The following is an 18,033-nucleotide window of genomic DNA, read 5'->3' as shown; positions in this document are numbered from 1 at the left end:
CCCCTGCCCAAAGAAACAGCTCTTGGCTCACAACTTATTGGCTGGCACAAGTCGCCTGGCTCCACCCAACCCATAGAAGTGAAAAAGCGCAATAATACCATGTGCTCAAAAAAGGAAAGATCAGATACATTTGGTCACCAGCATTAATGATTACAGTGACATTCCATTCCAACAGGTTAACCATTTTATTACCTATTTTTGCATATGAGAAAATAAATGTTCAGAAATGTTTTGCTAAAGATCCCTTATATAAAAAATGCCAGAAACTAAAAAGAAACTCAGATATTTCTTGGTCTGAATTAGGTTTCTTCACAGTAAACCATGTCACATCATATAGTTCTAGTCAAACAGGCAGTTGTGACATAGAATCTAATTCAAATTTACTTAGCAAATAAAACAACCTCCTCAACAATCAACATTCTAAACCTAATACCTGGATACTTAATTCTTCAAAACTACCGGTGTTCACTTTATTCTGAGTCTGTAATGGTTTATAAATAAGCACAAATATTTAATGGCTATGAGCTACCCACTTAAGATTAATGAACATGAAAATCCTTAATTTAATCAGCCCATTAACATTTCCAAAGGGAAAAGAAAACATTAGTAGAATTTTTGACTCAGGCATATATATTGCTTCCTTGGTTCTCAGACTCACTCTTTTTACAAATATAATGAAATATTCTGCAACTATAATATTAATTTATAACAGAATAGAATTGTAACACAGATAGATGAGGTTCCTATGGAATAACTTTCTGCTTTTTAAAATAGATTGTGGTGGTTATTTTCAGAATTCTGGCTGAGGTTGTAACCTCAGATTCTGCATTTAGAACATACTAAGATTCTAAGGAATAAAATCTCTGAAGATAAATGAGCCAGAAATATCACTTCTAACTAATACTACTATCATATCGCTTGGGACCGAAACACAGTATATACTTAGAGCAAGTTATTTAGGTAGACAAATGGATGATACGGGTAGGACAGTGGACTGCCTTCCCAGACTACTTATAGGTGTCATTATTTTGGTGGCTCTTTATAAAGTATATTTGAGATTCTGATGTGTCAATACTAAGTATGTATATTTCTCATGAGTAACAAATCAGGGATATTTGGGGCAACAAGTTATAGAATCTTACTCTCAGTGTCATAATAAAATCAGGTTTGTTTTTTCTCATATGATGAGATGTCTAGAAAACAGCTGTCGCTGAATTTGACAAACTTGCTCTATGATGTCAGAGCTGTCATTGCTTTTCTCTGGTATCTATAACATGGCTGTTGTGGCTCTGCTCATCCACCATTAAAATCAAAGAACAGGAAGGAAGGACATCACTCATTTATTATGATTATGATTATTTTATGTCTTTAGGAAAGTAAAGCCTTCTCATACCCACCCTAAATGTCCCTTAACTCATATACCTGTGGCAGAAGAGGGTTACATAAGCCGTTCAAATGAAGCTGATAAAATGAGCAAAGAATGCTAAAGATTACCTTAGAACTGCTACAGCTCTTTAACTGGTTCTGGACACAAATATCATTTTGTTAGTCTGTAAAAAGGAGATGGAGATGTGATAAAAAAAACTGCCACATAAAAGATGAGTGGCGTTGTCATGTCACAGATCTACCCAGTGAAGATTAATATGTTTATTTCAAAGCAAAACAAAACCTCAAGTGAAAGTGACATACCATCACTTCTGTCATATTCTATTTGACAGAACAAAGTCATCAAATCCAGCCCATCTGCAAGGGGAAGAAATTAGACAACAGCATGAATACCTGGAGGCAGGGATTATCTGGGGCCATTTCAAGGTTGCCTATCACACTGGAAAAAGAGAGAAAACATTTTGTTTGAAAAATAGCATCTTGAAAACGGCATATAGCTGAATCTAAGCAATATGGCGAAATTCGTTACCTTTTAACAGGGCATTTAGCCCTCTTCACAACTATAGTGATCCCTTGTTCTTATTTTAGGTAATAATCTTGTCATTCTATTTATTGAGTTTTCTTCTGTTTTTGCTGGGTTTATTAAATTGTCATTCTTGCATTGAAAAAATATTCTGTGTCCTATTTGTAGACACATTGTACTAATAATTGTTTAAAAATTTTACCAAACTGATTTTAATTTATATTATAATGATTAGGAATGGGTCAGGTGTGGTGGCTCATGCCTATAATCCCATCTTTGAGAGGCCAAGGAAAGGGGATCCCTGGAGCCTAAGAGTTTGAGACCAGCCTGGGCAACACAGTGAGACCCCATCTCTAAAAAAATTCAGAAAAATTTAGCCTGGCATGGTATTGCACAATTGTAGTCCAAGCTAATCAGAGGCTGAGGTGAGAGGATTGAGCCCAGAAGGTCGAGATTACAGCATGCTGTGATCATTCCACTATATTCCATAACTGACGAACAGAGCAAGACCAGGTCTCTAAATAAATAAATAGGAATGAACAATTTATATTACAACCCCAAACAAAATATACCATTTTTTTCTCTGTCATTTTCTCCCACTCCATAGCTCCATTGCCAAATCAGAATTTAATTTGAGTTATTTAATACTTTTATTATTCATTATTATTTTATTATTGAGCTTTGGCTATTGTTTTCTTCTACTTTAAAAACCCTTTCCTTACAAGTATATCGAACTTCACAGCCACTTTTTCAACAAGTATTATTCAATCTAAGATAAAGGTAACACTCATATAGATTTTACCAAATTAACTTCTACTCATCCACAAAATCTCACATATAAACACATATAATCTACTCAGTGGCCAGTGGCTCATGCCTGTAATCCCAGCACTTTGGGAGGCCAAGGCAGGCGGATCACCTGAGGTCAGAAGTTGGAGACCAGCCTCACCAACATGGTGAAAACGCAGCTCTACAAAAAATACAAAAAATTAGCCAGGCACCTGTAATCTCAGCTACTCGGGAGGCTGAGGCAGGAGAATCACTTGAACCTGGGAGGCAGAGGTTTTAGTGAGCCGAGATCGCACCATTGCACTCAAGCCTGGGCAACAAGAGCAAAACTCCATCTCAAAACAAACAAAAAAACACAAACGAACAAAAAAACTTCTCAGATAGAAATTTCCTTCCCACTAAATAAAATTAGTTTTGTCTATTACAAGATTGTATGGAACTATGTCCTTTCCTTTCATAGAACTTATGCCCATTTATATTTATAGGTACATTTTATAATTGTTTAATTAATTTTTGTTCTTCCCACTGGACTGTAGGCCTGAACTGTGCCTGTTTTTGTTCACAATAATGTCTGCAGCATCTATTATAGTGTTTGGAAATGTGAAGATGCTCATAAACATTCTGAATAAATAAGTACATGAATTTTGATTATCAAAAAAACTAAAACTAAGCCACTTTACAGTTACATGTGGAAAAAGATTTATTTCAAGGAATTGGATAAATTTCACAAATAGATGCTTGAAAAGCGCATTGATTCTTCAAAACACAACAGAGTTCATTTTTTTTTAGAATAGAAATGGAACTCAAAATGTAGGCAGGGAATTACTATCACTATCCTGTTTTCCACAAAAAAAGAGCAGGTATATGGATTACTTGGACCATTTGAATTACTGTGGTAGTACATTATTTTTTTTCTTTGTTCTGTTTTAGGTCTAACTTAAAATTATTCTTAGGACATTTTAGTTTATTTTCTTTTATTCTCCTTTTTCAGTGGAGAACAATGACACTTTATTACAAATCCTGCATATGTACATTATTACCGTCATTTTACAGATTATCTAATCATAATACATGGGAAATTGTTTTCTTCTTTGAAGACCTACTTTATATGCCCTCGAGCAGTTATTTTCATTTTATCTTTCATGCATATCACATTCATCAAATATGTGCCCTGAAGCAAGATCAATTCAAATATTTAAATATTATTTTATACCCTTTGCATATTTGATGCTATTTCATTTAGCTGCAATGTTATTCCAATACTGCATATAAGTTTTATTATTCCTTCTCTCATTCATGCACTTATCTATTCATTTTTTTCATTCATTTGTAAATTCATAGATCCTGCTAATAATATACATTGAATCCTTTTCCCTACCACTTTGTATCAGACATGTTGCTAATAATAACAGATGGAGAAATGATTAGGGCACAGACCTCCTTATGAAGAATTTCTCAATCTTGTAGGAGAACCAGATGTGTAATTTCTGATGCAAATGACAGAAAACAATTTGTATGGTTCAAGTATGGCTATTATAGTGCTTACATGAGAGGAGTAGGTCATCCCTCTTTTAGAGTTAAAGGAGAGTACAGAGGGTAAGTGAAATTCAAGCTAATAATTAGAGAAAAGGATGATTTAGCAAGTGATAAAGTTCACAGAAAGCACTTAAGAAATAGAAAAATATTCATGATATATTTATCTAACAGTGATAGGTCATGTTAGAAAACCAATGGAAATTAGAGTGTAGTTCATAAGTGCATTTAATTATAAGCATGATTTGTGAGGTATTTTTGGACTAGGGTATAAATATCTTAGAGTCATGATACCTTTGGACTTTGTCCTTAAGGAGTGTAAAGTTACCAATTTGCTTTCTGGTAATTAAGGTAATTTTATGAGTTTCCCAGGCTGTTGAAACAAATTGCCACAAACTTAGTAGCTTAAAACAACATGAATTTGTCTTATATTTCTGGAGGTCAGAGGTCTAAAATCATGATGTTTGCAGGATTTCATTCCTTTTGGACATCTTATGGGAGAATCCCTGACTTCGTTTTTTCCAGTGTCTAGAGCCCATCTACATTCCATTATTCATGATCTTTCCTCCATCTTCAAAGTGCATTGCTCCCATCTCTGGTTCCCTCAACACATCATTTTTCTGCAGCTAAATCTCCGTTTATCTTTCTATTATAAGGATACTTGTCATTGTATTAGATGCATCAGTCCTATCTGGTAGAATCTCCCCATCTCAAGATATTTAATCACATCTGTAAAGTTCCTATTGCTACTTAAAGTAACATATTGATAGATTATGAGGATTAGTTCATGGATATGTTGGGGGTCACTAATTAGCCTAATAGAGTCTGTCCACTGGTCCAACAAAATTCAGATCCATTCCTAATGCAAAATACATTCACTCCATCCCAACATTCCTGAACAGTTCAACCAATTATAACATCAACTCAAGGTCCAAAACTTCACCTAGGTCATTTCAAGAGTCTCAAATCTCATTATCCATCTTTCCTAAATCAGGTATGGGTGAGAATCTGGGTATGAACAAATGTCTAGCAAAATACCTCACAATTTCTGGACCTGTGAAGCTGTAAGACAGGTTTCTGATCCCCAAAAACAATAATGCGGCAGTATTAATATAAGAGTTATAGACATCCCCATTCAAAAAGGAGAAAATGGAAGAAAGGAGTCACCAGTCCCAAACAAATTTAAAATCTAACCAGATAAACTCTATTAGGTTTTAAGGCCTAGAAATAATCTGTAGCTCTCATTTTCATCCCCTGTGTCCAAGTTTCACCCACCAAGATTCACCGCTGTGGCCCTCAGCTTAATCCTCTGTGTCCAAGTCTCTGACCTCTGAGTCATTCTTTTTTTTTTCGTAAAGGGTAGCATCTGTTTGCAGCTGAGTAGTTTTATCAACCTGTTTCCTGTCTGCAGAATTTTGGTATTCTGATGACCTCCATTCATTTTGACCCCTGTCTGTTTCTTTCGATTGATGCTGATAGTATTTCTGCTGCTATCCTCAAGAACATTGTAAAGTCCCCATGTATGTCCTAGGGATTCCTGCCATTAGACAAGAAGTTTCTCCACAGGTTTTTCCTAGATTATATCATTTCTACTTTTGGCTTCTGCTGAGCTGGCTGAGGGGATCCATGTGTTATATGATCCCTTCAAAGAGTCTTCTGTGTGACTGAATATTGTGACCTTTTGTCCTTCTCAGGCATTAAAAAGGTTGTCAATCACCCTCTTGGCTTTCTTTCCTGAAGGTGCTTTTCTGACAGTACATTTCCCAATGTTATTGTCTTTTGCAATTTAAATCAGCTGAGGACTTCCCAAATAATCAAGTCCTGATTCCCTTTTACATAGCATGTTTTCCTCAATTTATCTTTCCTCTCCCATTTTACCACAGGCATCAAGAAGAAACTAGGGCACATCCTTAATATTTTCCTAGGAAATCTCAGCTTACAAATTCTGCTTTCCTTGTAACTAGGAAGCAATTCAGCTAAGATTCTGACACTTTTCCCACTGTGTTTTTGAAAATTCTTCTAGACTCTACCCATTGCCCAATCCCAAAGCCAATTCTACATGTTTGGGTATTTATTACAGCAACATTCCACTTTCAGGTACTAAAATTTGTACTAGGTTCCTATTGCCACCGTAACAAAATACCCCAAACTTACTAGCTTACTCCAAACAACATAAATTGATTCTTTTTCATTTCCGGGGTTTGTAAGTCAAAAATTATGACGTTGGTAGGTTTGCATTCCTACTGGAGAGTTCAGGGAAGAATCTATTTCCTTGTCTTTCCAGCCTCAAAAGACCACCTGCATTTCTTGGCCCAGGTGTTCTTCCACTACCTTCAAAGCATGTCACATCAACCTTTGGTTCCAGCATCACATCTTATTTATTTATTATTTATTTATTTATTGAAGTCTTCCTCTGACTCTCTCTTATAATGACACCTGTGAATACACTGAGCCCACTGAATAATCTAGAATGATCTCCCCACCTCAAGATCCTTAACATAATCATATCTGAAAAGTTCATTTTGTCATGTGAAAGAAGGTATCCACAAATTCTAAAGATGAGGGCATGGGCCTTGGTGGGGGTGTGGTGAAGAGTTGTATTCAGCCTAACATAGTAAGGTATGAGCAATTTCAATATTGAGAATGACAACTTTGGTTACAAAGTAGAGAGTAGATTGGAATTTCAAGAACGTGGCAGGGAAATATATTAGGGTGCTGTTTGTGTACCTCAGAAAGAGAGATTATCTATTGTTCACAAATATGTGCCTCAATGGAACCCTATTTAGGATAAAAATTATCTGTATTAGGAACTTCCTTTCTGTTAACGTTCACAAAATGTGGTGAAATCATGAATGCATGAGTAATAAAGGGAGAAGAATAAAATATGACACTAGAATTTTTAGCTTTAGATATTAAGTAAATGGTTATCATTTACTAGCAACCAGATTTTTGGTGTACTATGCCATATTATTTAAAAAAACATTAAAATGAACATGTTAATGTGATTAAAATAGGTTATTCAAACAGGACAGGAACTACTTTAATTTTGTTAGTCAGTAAAATACTAAGGTTTGCACAAAAGACTCTGCCTATCAGCTTGCAGTTCCCTCTAGATTTTTGTTTTTCTTTCATTTACGTTGCTGAGGTATTCTAATATTCTAGTTAGTGAAGCATTGTTTAACCACGTATATCCTTACTAGTCTCATGTACACATGTGGATATGTATCTGTGCATATTATTGAACAAAGTGAGATTTTCAATACTTTACCTTTCCCAAAATTGCCATGCAGATTATATTTAATGTTCTGTTTGCTTAATTTTCATGTATTATTGATGCTGGATGTTGAGGAGAATAAATACAGTAGTATCCTGGCTCCAGGGTCCAGGATTGATCACTTATAATGATGGACTTGTGAATGCTAATTGCACATTGCTATATTTCATAAATTCTGGGGGTTGGCAAAGACAAGGTTATTGCATTTTATCTATCAGAGGTGATTAAGATGACCGAATTCCACTGGAGGTTCCTGAAGCATGAGCTTATTTAGTTCCTTATGGCAAACAACCCTACTGCCAGATATGGGTAATGCCATATCTGTGAAGATACTATGACTTTTCTGTCAGCAGTGTAACTGCTCACCTTAATGTGAAAGCTGGGCTGTTAAGGTGATAATAATTGGCTGAACTGGGAGACAATTGTGGGAGATCTTTCATTCTTGAAGCGGGAGTGACTTCATTATTTTTGCATAAATGTACTCATATTTTTTAGCTTGCAGTATCCCTTGTGGTATCTATTTCTAAAGTTTTTCTCTGCAACACATAGTCAAAAAACTCTTAAAATTATGCATATAAAACTAGTATCTGATTCAGTAGTTCTGAACTTCCTAGACTGTAATTATAGATTTTTCAAAGATAACAGGAGAACATTGGTCTGAAGCATATATGAAATACGTTTCCACGTTAGGATCTTACTGTTGTTGAAATTTAAAGATCACAACACTTGATAAAACTCCCAATTTTCCTCCATTTTTGGAAAAGTACTATTAAATAAAGTATTTTTCAATTAAGACCCATAAAGCACAGTCTCATTTATTTGGGTGTTGTAATAAAAATATAGGTAGTTTGGAGTAGGCTTCTTTTTTTCTCTATTCCTTATTAATTGTAGAGTGGAGTAAATACAATATGAACTCCACAAGGACCAATTTCCATAGGACCTAATGTTCATTAGACCCCATTATTTCAGGAGCAATACAAAAGGATGCTATTTGATCTCACTGTGTGCTTTGGAATGATCAAAAGTTCACCACAGCAAGTATCTAGTGTGACACCTTAAAGGGATTAGTTTAACACCTTTTGCTATTGGAGTTGGAGTGAGAGTTTGCAGCTACTCAGTTCCTTGTACAGACTGCATTGACGTGGCCACATTTAGCTATGTGGAGCTTTTCTATCGCTTTTGTTTAGAATCCCTTTTATCTTTACCTATGGGAAATTATTTGTTCCTTGTGATATTTATATATATTATGTGTTCTTTGTGAAATCCTTAGGTGGCCAACCACGAGACCATGGCTGCTTCTATGTTCCTCATTTCTTCATATTAAGGTTACAGGGGACCTCTGAATTCCCACTGCATTGTCATCACAGGGTTTTGAAGCAACTTGTACTTCTTTTACCATATTTATATAACATAAATATCCATTTTTGGTCCACATTTTAAGACTAAAAATCTATTATAATTCCAATGAACAGTACACACAAACACAGGACATTCAGAGTGCAAGCAGTTAAGGCATATATGGAAAACAAATATGGTGGTTAGCAGAAAGTTATTTGAAAGCTAGATGAACATCAATATTGGTAATACTCCACCATTCAATTGTCCATTTGTTTAGGCAATAAATAGCTATTGGCTCATTACAATAAAAGGGAAACATTTTCCCGTTAGGTAGCAGATGAGTTCCTATATCTGTATTTTTTAAAGAAACATTGTCATTCTTACAAAAACTGCTATTTTAATGAACTATGTGAATCTAGCTTCCAAAAATGCAAGAGAAAGGCGGACTAAAGCCAAGACCTGTAATTAACTGCATGCTTATTTGCTAAAATAAATGTGCAATTCTCACTTCTTTCTCTGAATGGGGTTACTGGAACTACTATCATTAAACTGCCATTTCAGTCCTATCATTATAGAAATAATAAGAAACAAGTTCTGGAATCTGCTTTTCTCTTCATTTTAGGGTAATTTATTGGTGGAAGCAGAAGTTATTTTTGGATGCACTAAATTCTTACATAGTGATACCTACACATATTTTTAAGTACACATAATATGTGGTCATTTCAAATAATAGCTTAGGTAAAAATAATAATTTACATGTGATTAGCATGCTTTATCAGAGAACATAATCAATTTTTATTTTAAGTTCATTAATAATGCAGTAAAAATTGATTTACTATTTCTGTTTATATAATTTACTCATTTTCCCATAATGGTGAACATTGAATATTTTTGAGCATTTCTTACAGCCTAATACTGTTTTCTAACCAGTGCACGCCTCTTGCAGGCTACTGGTTCCTAGTCCTCTCTTCTTTGTCTTTGTTGTTTCTTATTCTACATGATTTCTCTTCCGTTCTTACGGAACTGCCACCTAAGAGTTGTGCAATGCCCAAATGGTTTAATCAACCAAGGCTTTTCTGCTATCCAAATATTCTTGGGTAATCCAAAGTCACATCAAAATGTACAAACGTTTATCATATGCTATCCATTTAGCTGGGATCTCTAATGGAACAAGGGATATACCTTAATAAACATGCAAAATAAACTCCAACACAGAGCTTAGCCTACAGAGATAAAGATTTACACACACATATTTTAAACTAAACTCAAAATATTCTAAAATAAACTTACTATTATTCTGGCTTACTTGCTATTCTTTTATTCTTAATTGTTTCACATGTTTCAAACAAACAAAAAAAAGGAAATGACTACCTTTTTCAGATGTTGCTCAGAGGAACTAAGATGAAAACTAAAGATTGGATTTGGCAACTGGGAATCTCACTGGTGATCTTTGAACACAGAATAAAAAATACACTGTGGAGACAAAAGTTTGACTGATATGACTATTAAACAGAGTGGGAAATAAGATAGTAGAGAAAGCAAAACACTAAGTATTTAAGTTGTTGCACCACAGAAGACAGCATAAAATAAGAAACCAACTGGTAAAGAATCTAGGTTCAAAAGACTGATTTTTCTTCTTTAAGACCATAAATATTACAGTTATTATTATACTGATTTAAAAAAGTAGAAAGAAAAGTATAGGTTATACTGTAAAGTGGGATATTATTACAGAGGAAATGTAATTTAGTGAATATATGAGAATTATATTCTCATATATAGGAAGGGGTAGAAATATGCTACATGGAACAAGGACAACAACTGCCTCGCTTCTAGACATGGTTGTATGTAGAGTGTATATAAAATAGTATTTTCTTGAGAGAGTCATTAAAAGCAGTGTAGTGGGGGGAAAACAAACTTTCACAGATGGGACTAAAGATGTTACAGAATCGTTTGATCATGAATTACAAATTGGAGTATTTGGGGGTTCATAAGAGGTTAGTGATTGAGTCACATGATCCACTGTAAAGAGCCAGAGATAAACAGTCTGAAAGATAAAATAAAAGGGAGGAGGATTCTTCCTGGGAAGATTGGAGTGATCAGAAATGTTCGTGATGGCATTCATTAGACCAGAATGCTTCCGTGGGGGAGTGAAGAATTAATGGTAAATGTAGCTTACTTTAGGGACACATCTCTTTGTTAGTTTACAGCAATGGTGCTGACAATGTTGGGGATAGGAGTTGCGTTTGCTTTTTCTACATTTTTGCTCATCTTTTTTCCAAATGGCAAGAGGCTATCTGACCCCATCTTTGGCTGAAATGGGGAAGGAGGAGAGTTACAAAATAGTACATAATTGTTTTTCATTGGCGCCCATTACCCTGACTTCTTCATGTTCTATGGATTAAGAAGATTCTTAATTTCATAGGGTGCTTTCTTGAACTTCTTGGTATTAAAAAAAAAATCTTCAGCTGAATTAAATTTAAAGGAGTTTGAGCAATGAACAATTCACAAATTTGGCAGTCCCCAGAATCACAGCAGATTCAGAGAGACTCCAACACAGCCACATAGTGGGAAGAAGATTTGTAGAAAAAAAAAAGTGAAATTATGTACAAAAATACAAAGTGAGGTACGGAAACAGCTGGATTGGTTTGCCTTATTTGAACATGGTTCAAACAGTTGGCTGCATTTGATTGGCCAAAGCTCAGTGATTGGCACAGGCGTAGGCTATGATTGGTTTACACCTCCACTTGTTATAGTTCATCATGTACAGAAAAACCTTTAGGCCAACTTAAATATGTAAGGAGGCAGCTTGAGGCTAAACTTGATTAACAATTCCCCCCTTTTTGTCATTTTCTCAGTTTTTAGAGATTGACCAAAACTTTAGTTATGATGTTATCATTGGTCTTGAAACAGTAGGTTATGTAAGTTGGGAGTGAGGACTGAGTAGAGGGTACCTCTTTATGCTGGGACATCCTGTTTTCAGGAGAAAAACACAACTTTTCCTTTTCTGATCTAGGATCTACGTATTTTCTTAAAGTCTTAGTTTGAATATGTGACATTTAACACGAACGAATTTATTTTGGTTTGATTTGGTCTTTTGGGGTCTAGTGCCTGAGCTCAGCCCAAAACAATAGCCTCTCATATATATTTTTTTAATTCTTCCTTTTTGGCTAGGTTCTCACTTAGGTGAGAGTGTGATCAAAACTTAGGGCCTTAGCGCCACTCTGTTACCATCATTTTGAGTTTCTGGTCTCAGCATATCATTTATAGGGTATGGCATCCTCATGATTGTACATTTCTTTCAGGTCTTGTGACTTCAATTGAAGAGAGACCATTTGACTTTCTAGAGATGGCTGTATGCAAACATGTAAAACATTTGAGAGAATGTAGAGCACCGGAAAGACTACTATTATGACTATCAAGAGGATAACACCAAGAGTTTGGAGTATGCTCCTTACCCAGGGTTCCCATAAACCAAACCACCTAAAATCAAATAGATCAAAGAATGAGTTAGATAAAGGGTCTACTCGCTTAACTAGGTGGTCTTTTTGTTAATCTCCGACACCCGAATCTCTATAATACCCGATGTTTTCTCCACAGGCCATAAGTGCCAGCAGCTGCACAGACACTTTTCTGTTTAGCCAATTCCATTATTTAGCAACATTTTACATAACTTAAATTTTATTGTGAAATCATAGCCTTTACAGTAGAATCTGCTATAGAGCCTATCATAAGGGATACATTTTTAATCATTGCCTCTTCTACTTTAAACCATGGAAAAAGAACCTAATGAATGATGCTGTGCCCTTCTAGAAGAGTGAAGGCCTCTTGGCAATGTTCTCTTTAACCCATAATGTGGGTTAAGAGGAATGAATCAATGTTCTGTTTCTTACTGACTATCAGGCAACATATGTACCACTAAAGTTTCTTACCTGCATTGGGTCTTTGTCTTTTATCTCTTAAACTATAAGGTCATCCATATATAAGGCTGGCTGAAAAATCCTTCACACATAAAAGTGTGCCCCATAAGTGCACACAACAGACTCCCTTTTCACGTCTATTGTTCACAGAAGCATAACCAAGGGAAAATATTCAAAGATAAGAGTCTCGTGATTGTAGAGAAGTTTCAATCCGTGATTTTGGGAAAAGCTGTTCACATTAAGGGTGTTATCTTCTTCTGGAGAGAAACTTTCCTGGTGAGCTTAACCTTCAGAGTTCCAATGGGTGCACTGTTCCAAGAGTGTGGAAGGATCCTTCTCAGTTGTGAGATTATGAACCTGAAGTTCAAGGTCCTGAAGTTTTGCTGTAGTGTAGATTGCAAGGACAGTCTTTCTCTGATGTTCTCAGAAGATCTGATCATAGGCAGCCCTCTAGCAGTACTTGCCTTGGGCTTGTGATGGTGGTGGACACAGGGACGGACTCCTCTGCCTGCCAAAACGGAAGGGAAAAATAGGAAGGACTTTTTCTAGTGGTTTTGGCACTAGCTCAATATCAAGAGAATAGAGCACCAGGTAGATTTCTAAGATTTCCAACTCCAGGCCCTGGCTTTCAAATGGCATCTCCGTATGTGCTTAGGGTCTGAGGAAACTCGCCACCCTTAAGTGAAGTACACAAGCTTCACTGGCTTCATTCAACTCTTCAGTGCCCAGATGCTGAAAAACATTCACAGCAATCAAGACCATACAGAAAAACATGACCTCATCAAATGAACTAAATAAGACACCAGAGACCAATTTCAGAGAAACAGTTATGTGAACTTTCAGACAGAATATTCAAAATAGTTGTTTTGAGGAAACTCAAAGAAATTCAAGATAACACAGAGAAATCATTTAGAATCCTATCAGACAAACTTCACAAAGAAATTTAAATAATTAAAAATAATCGAGAGAAATTCTGGAGTTGAGAAGTGCAATTGACATACTGAAGAATGCATCAGAGTCGCTTAATGACAGAACTGATGAAGCAGAAAAAGAATTAGTGAGTTTCAAGACAGGGTATTTGAAAAGAAGAGACAAAAGAACAAAAAATACAAAATAATGAAGCATGCCAATGGTATCTAAAAATAGCCTCGAAAGGGCAAATCAAAGAGTTCTTGACCTTAATTTAAAAGTAGATAGATAGGGGTAAAAATTTATTCAAAGGGATAATAACACAGAACTTTACAACCCTAAAGAAAGACATAAATATTCATGTATAAGAAAGTTATGAAACACCAAGCAGATTCAACCAAAAGATGACTACTTCAAGGCATTTAATAATCAAACTCCCAAAGTCAAAGATATAGAAAAGATCCTAAAAGCAGCAGGAGAAAATAAACAAATAACATAAAATGGAGCTCCAACATGTCTGGCAGCACTTTTTTTTCATTGAAAATCTTACACACCAGAAGACATTGGCATAAAATGTAAAAGGGCTAAAGGAAAAACCTTTTACCCTAGAAGAGCATATCTGGGGAAAATATCTTTCAGACATGAAAGATAAAAAAGGACTTTCCCAGCAAAGGCTGAGGAATTTTATCAACACTGGATCTGTCCTACAAGAAATACTAAAAGGGATTATTTAATCTAAAAGAAAAAGACATAATGAGCTAGAAGAAATCATCTGAAGGTACAAAACTCACTGGTAATAACAAGTACACAGAAAAAGATAGAATATTATAACATTGTAATTGTAAATTAGTCATATCTTAAGTAGAGAAATGAAAAGATGAACTGATCACAAATAATAACTGCAACAATTTTACAAGACTTAGTCAGTACAGTAAGATATACATAGAAACAACAACAAGTTATAAAGTGGGGAGATAAAGTGTAGAGTTTCTATTAGTTTTCTCTGCCTGTTTGTTAATTGGCAGTGTTATCAGTTTAAAATAATGGCATAGAAGACATTATTTGCAAGCTTTATGGTAACCTCAAATCTAAATAATACAAGGGCTACACAAAATGAAAAGCAAGAAATTAAAACATATCACTGGAGAAAATAACCTTCATTAAAAGGAAGACAGGAAGAAAGAAAAGAAAAAAGAAAAGAACACAAAAAGACCAGAAAAAAAAATAATAAAATGACAGGAGTAAGATCTTACTTATCAATAATAACATTGAATGTAAATGGACTAACCTCTAATAAAAAAAAATAGAACGGCTTAGTGGATTTTAAAAAATGAGACCCAATGATCCATTGGCTACAGAAAACATGATTCACCTATAAAGGCACATATAGACCGAAAAAAAAGGAATGAAAAAAGATATTCCATACCAATGGAAGTTTAAAAAAGAGCAGGAGTAGCTATACTTATATCAGACGAGATAGATTTCAAGACAAAAACTGTAATAAGAGACAAAGAAGATCATTATATAATAATAAAGAGGTCAATTCAGCAAGAGGATATAATGATTATAAATACACTTTCACCTAACAATGGAGCACTCAGATATATAAATTAAATATTATTATGGCTAAATAGGGAGATAGACCTCAATACTATAATAGCTGGATACTTCAACAACTCATTTCAGCACTGGAAACCTCATTCAGACAGAAAATCAACAACAACAAAAAATTTGGACTTAATATGCACTATAGGCCAGTAGGACATAATAGATATTTACAAAACATCTCATCCAGTGACGGCAGAATACACATTCTTCTCCTCAGCACATGAATCAGTCTCAATTGTAGACCACACATTAGGCAACAATACAAGTCTTTTTTTTTTTTTTCTTCCTCAGGGAGCTGTTCCGACTCTTTTTATTTTTTATCCTGAAGGGGAAGATAAAGGGCGGGAAAGCGCGTCAGGCGAGGCGAGGCGAGAGGCTCAAGGTTCTAAGGAGATGGTCAGACTGACTGATGGACCTCAGGGTGGCCCCTCTGCCCCAGGACAGGCCTAGAAGAGGATGTGACCCCCTAGGAAACACCCAGAGACTCAGCGGAGGAAACAGCTCCCAGGGGCAGAGCTCCCAGCAGGTGCAAACCCAGAGGAGCAGAGGACGATTCGGAGAAGGAAGGAAAGACGCTGGGAAGGAGCCAGGGATGACAGGAAGAGAAGGAGACGGGGAAGGGCCCTGAGGCGAGGGAGGCAGGGCCTCCGACCAGGAGCGACCAGAGGGGATGTGACAGAGACGGAAGTGACAGAAAAAGACTCCACGGTCACAGGTGGAGCGGCCGACGGCACAGGGGACTGAGGCAAGGGACGGGGATGGCGACAGGACTGGGGGAAGACAGCAGCGCGGACAGTGCAGAAGTGGGATCAACAGCGACGAAGAGGATACAGTCCGAGGCAAAGGGGAGAGGACCAGAGAGAGAAGACAGTGAATCTGATGGGAGCGAACTAGAGAGGGGATGAAGACAAAGATCCTGGGGGCCAGGACAGAGATCAAGGAGTCTAAGAAAGACGGGAGAGATGGCCGAGCGCGAGGGCACACCCCTGTAATCCCAGCACTTTGGGAGGCCAAGGGGCGAGATCTCTTGAGGCCAGCAGTTCGAGACCAGCCTCGCCAACATGGTGAAACTCCGTCTCTACTAAAAATACCAAAATTAGCCAGGCATGGCGGCCTGGGCCTGTAATCCCAGCTACTCGGGAGGCTGAGACAGGAGACTCGCTTGAACCCAGGAGGCGGAGGTTGCGGTGAGCCAAGATCACACCACCGCACTCCAGCCTGGGCAACAGAGCAAGGCTCGGTCTCCCAAAAAAAAAGATACATTGAAGTAATTTAAAAACACTTAGGAAGATGTCATTTCTTCCTATGAAGGCGTCCTCCCTTTATGTTTTGTTGTTATATAGGGAACGACAAAAGTTTTTTTTTTTTTCAACCAATGTGGACCAGGTTGGCTTCGAACTCATACCCTTGCCTCACTGAGGGCCCGAGGGCCGGCGCAACCGGCCGGAGCCACAACGGCTCCGGGTATTGGGGCTGTCCTTTCTTCCCTTTGATCTTACGCACGGTGACGGAGCCAATCACGAGAGGCTCACCCCTGACGTCACCCAGTCCCCAGGGCCAGGGAGGGCCCTGCGTTCCATGGCGCCCCCTGGAGGGAGGAAGGGGAACTGTATCTGAGAGAGAGCAGCCAATTGGGACCGCTGACTGGGCTGAGTTCCCGCGCCGCGTCCAACAATGCAAGTCTTAAAGCATAAAAATGTTGAAATATTATCAAGTATCTTCTCTAGCCACAATGGAATAACACTAAAAATCAATAACAAGTAGAATTTTGGAAACTATACAAATAAATGAAAAATAAACAATATGCTCCTGAATGACAAGTGGGTCACTGAAGAGAATAAGAAGAAAATTTAAAAATGTATTGAAGCAAACAGTAATGGAAACACAGCATACCAAAACCTCTGGGACACAGGGAAAGCAATACTAAGAAGGAAGCTTATAGGTATAAATGCCTACATAAAAAATGAAAAAAAAAAAAACCTTCAACTAAGCAACGTAATAATACGTCATAATGAACTAGAAAAGCAACAGCAAACCAAACCCAAAGTTGATAGAGGAAAAGACATAATAAAGATCGAGTAGAAATAAATGAAATTGAACTAAAGTGAAGAAAATAGAATATTATAACAAAAAGATACAGAAGATTAATGGAAAAAATATCAATTTTAGAAAAAATAAACAAAATTGACAAACCTTTAGCCACACTAACAATAAAAGAAAAGATCCAAATAAATAAAATCGGAGATGAAAAAGGAGAAATTACAACTGGTAACTTCAGAAATTCAAAGAATCGTTAGTAGCTATTATGCACAAATACATGCAAATAAACTGGATAATTTAGAAGAAATGGATAAATTTCTAGATACATACAACCTACCAAAATTGAATGATGAAGAAATCTAAAACCTAAACAAATCAATAACAAGTAATAAGATTGAAGCTGAAATAAAATGTCTCCCAGTAAAAAAGTAATCCAATGCCTTCATTGCTGAATTTTCTGAAGCATTTAAAAAAACTAACACTAATCCTACACAAACTAGTCCAAAAAATAGGGGAGGAAGGAATACTTCCAAACTCATTCTATGAGGCCAGTAATACTACCCTAATACTAAAACCGGATAGAGACACATTCAAATAAGAAAAACTACAGGCCAATATACCCAATGAATATTGACACAAAAATTCTCGACAATATACCAGCAATCCAAATTCACCAATACATTAAAAAGATCATCATGATGAAGTGGGATGTATCC

The 18,033-nt window shown here is 36.4% G+C and overlaps 2 long non-coding RNA genes across 2 annotated transcripts in view; both read right to left on the bottom strand.

Annotated features, from left to right (window-relative positions):
- LOC109025645 (uncharacterized) overlaps positions 1–18,033 on the bottom strand; it is a 548,608-nt gene that overhangs the window by 195,814 nt on the left and 334,761 nt on the right. The window lies entirely within an intron of this gene.
- Positions 1,709–16,810, bottom strand: LOC129531842 (uncharacterized). The gene is made up of 4 exons (XR_008677275.2): positions 16,683–16,810; positions 12,773–13,268; positions 10,215–10,316; positions 1,709–1,825 (listed from the first exon to the last, which is right to left on the bottom strand). It is a non-coding gene; the product is annotated as an uncharacterized lncRNA (long non-coding RNA).

This window comes from Gorilla gorilla, chromosome 12 (assembly GCF_029281585.2).
Source record: "Gorilla gorilla gorilla isolate KB3781 chromosome 12, NHGRI_mGorGor1-v2.1_pri, whole genome shotgun sequence".
Classification (NCBI taxonomy): Eukaryota; Metazoa; Chordata; class Mammalia; order Primates; family Hominidae; genus Gorilla; species Gorilla gorilla.
The sequence above is the reverse complement of the archived record's forward strand: the minus strand, read 5'-3'. Positions and strand labels throughout refer to the sequence as shown.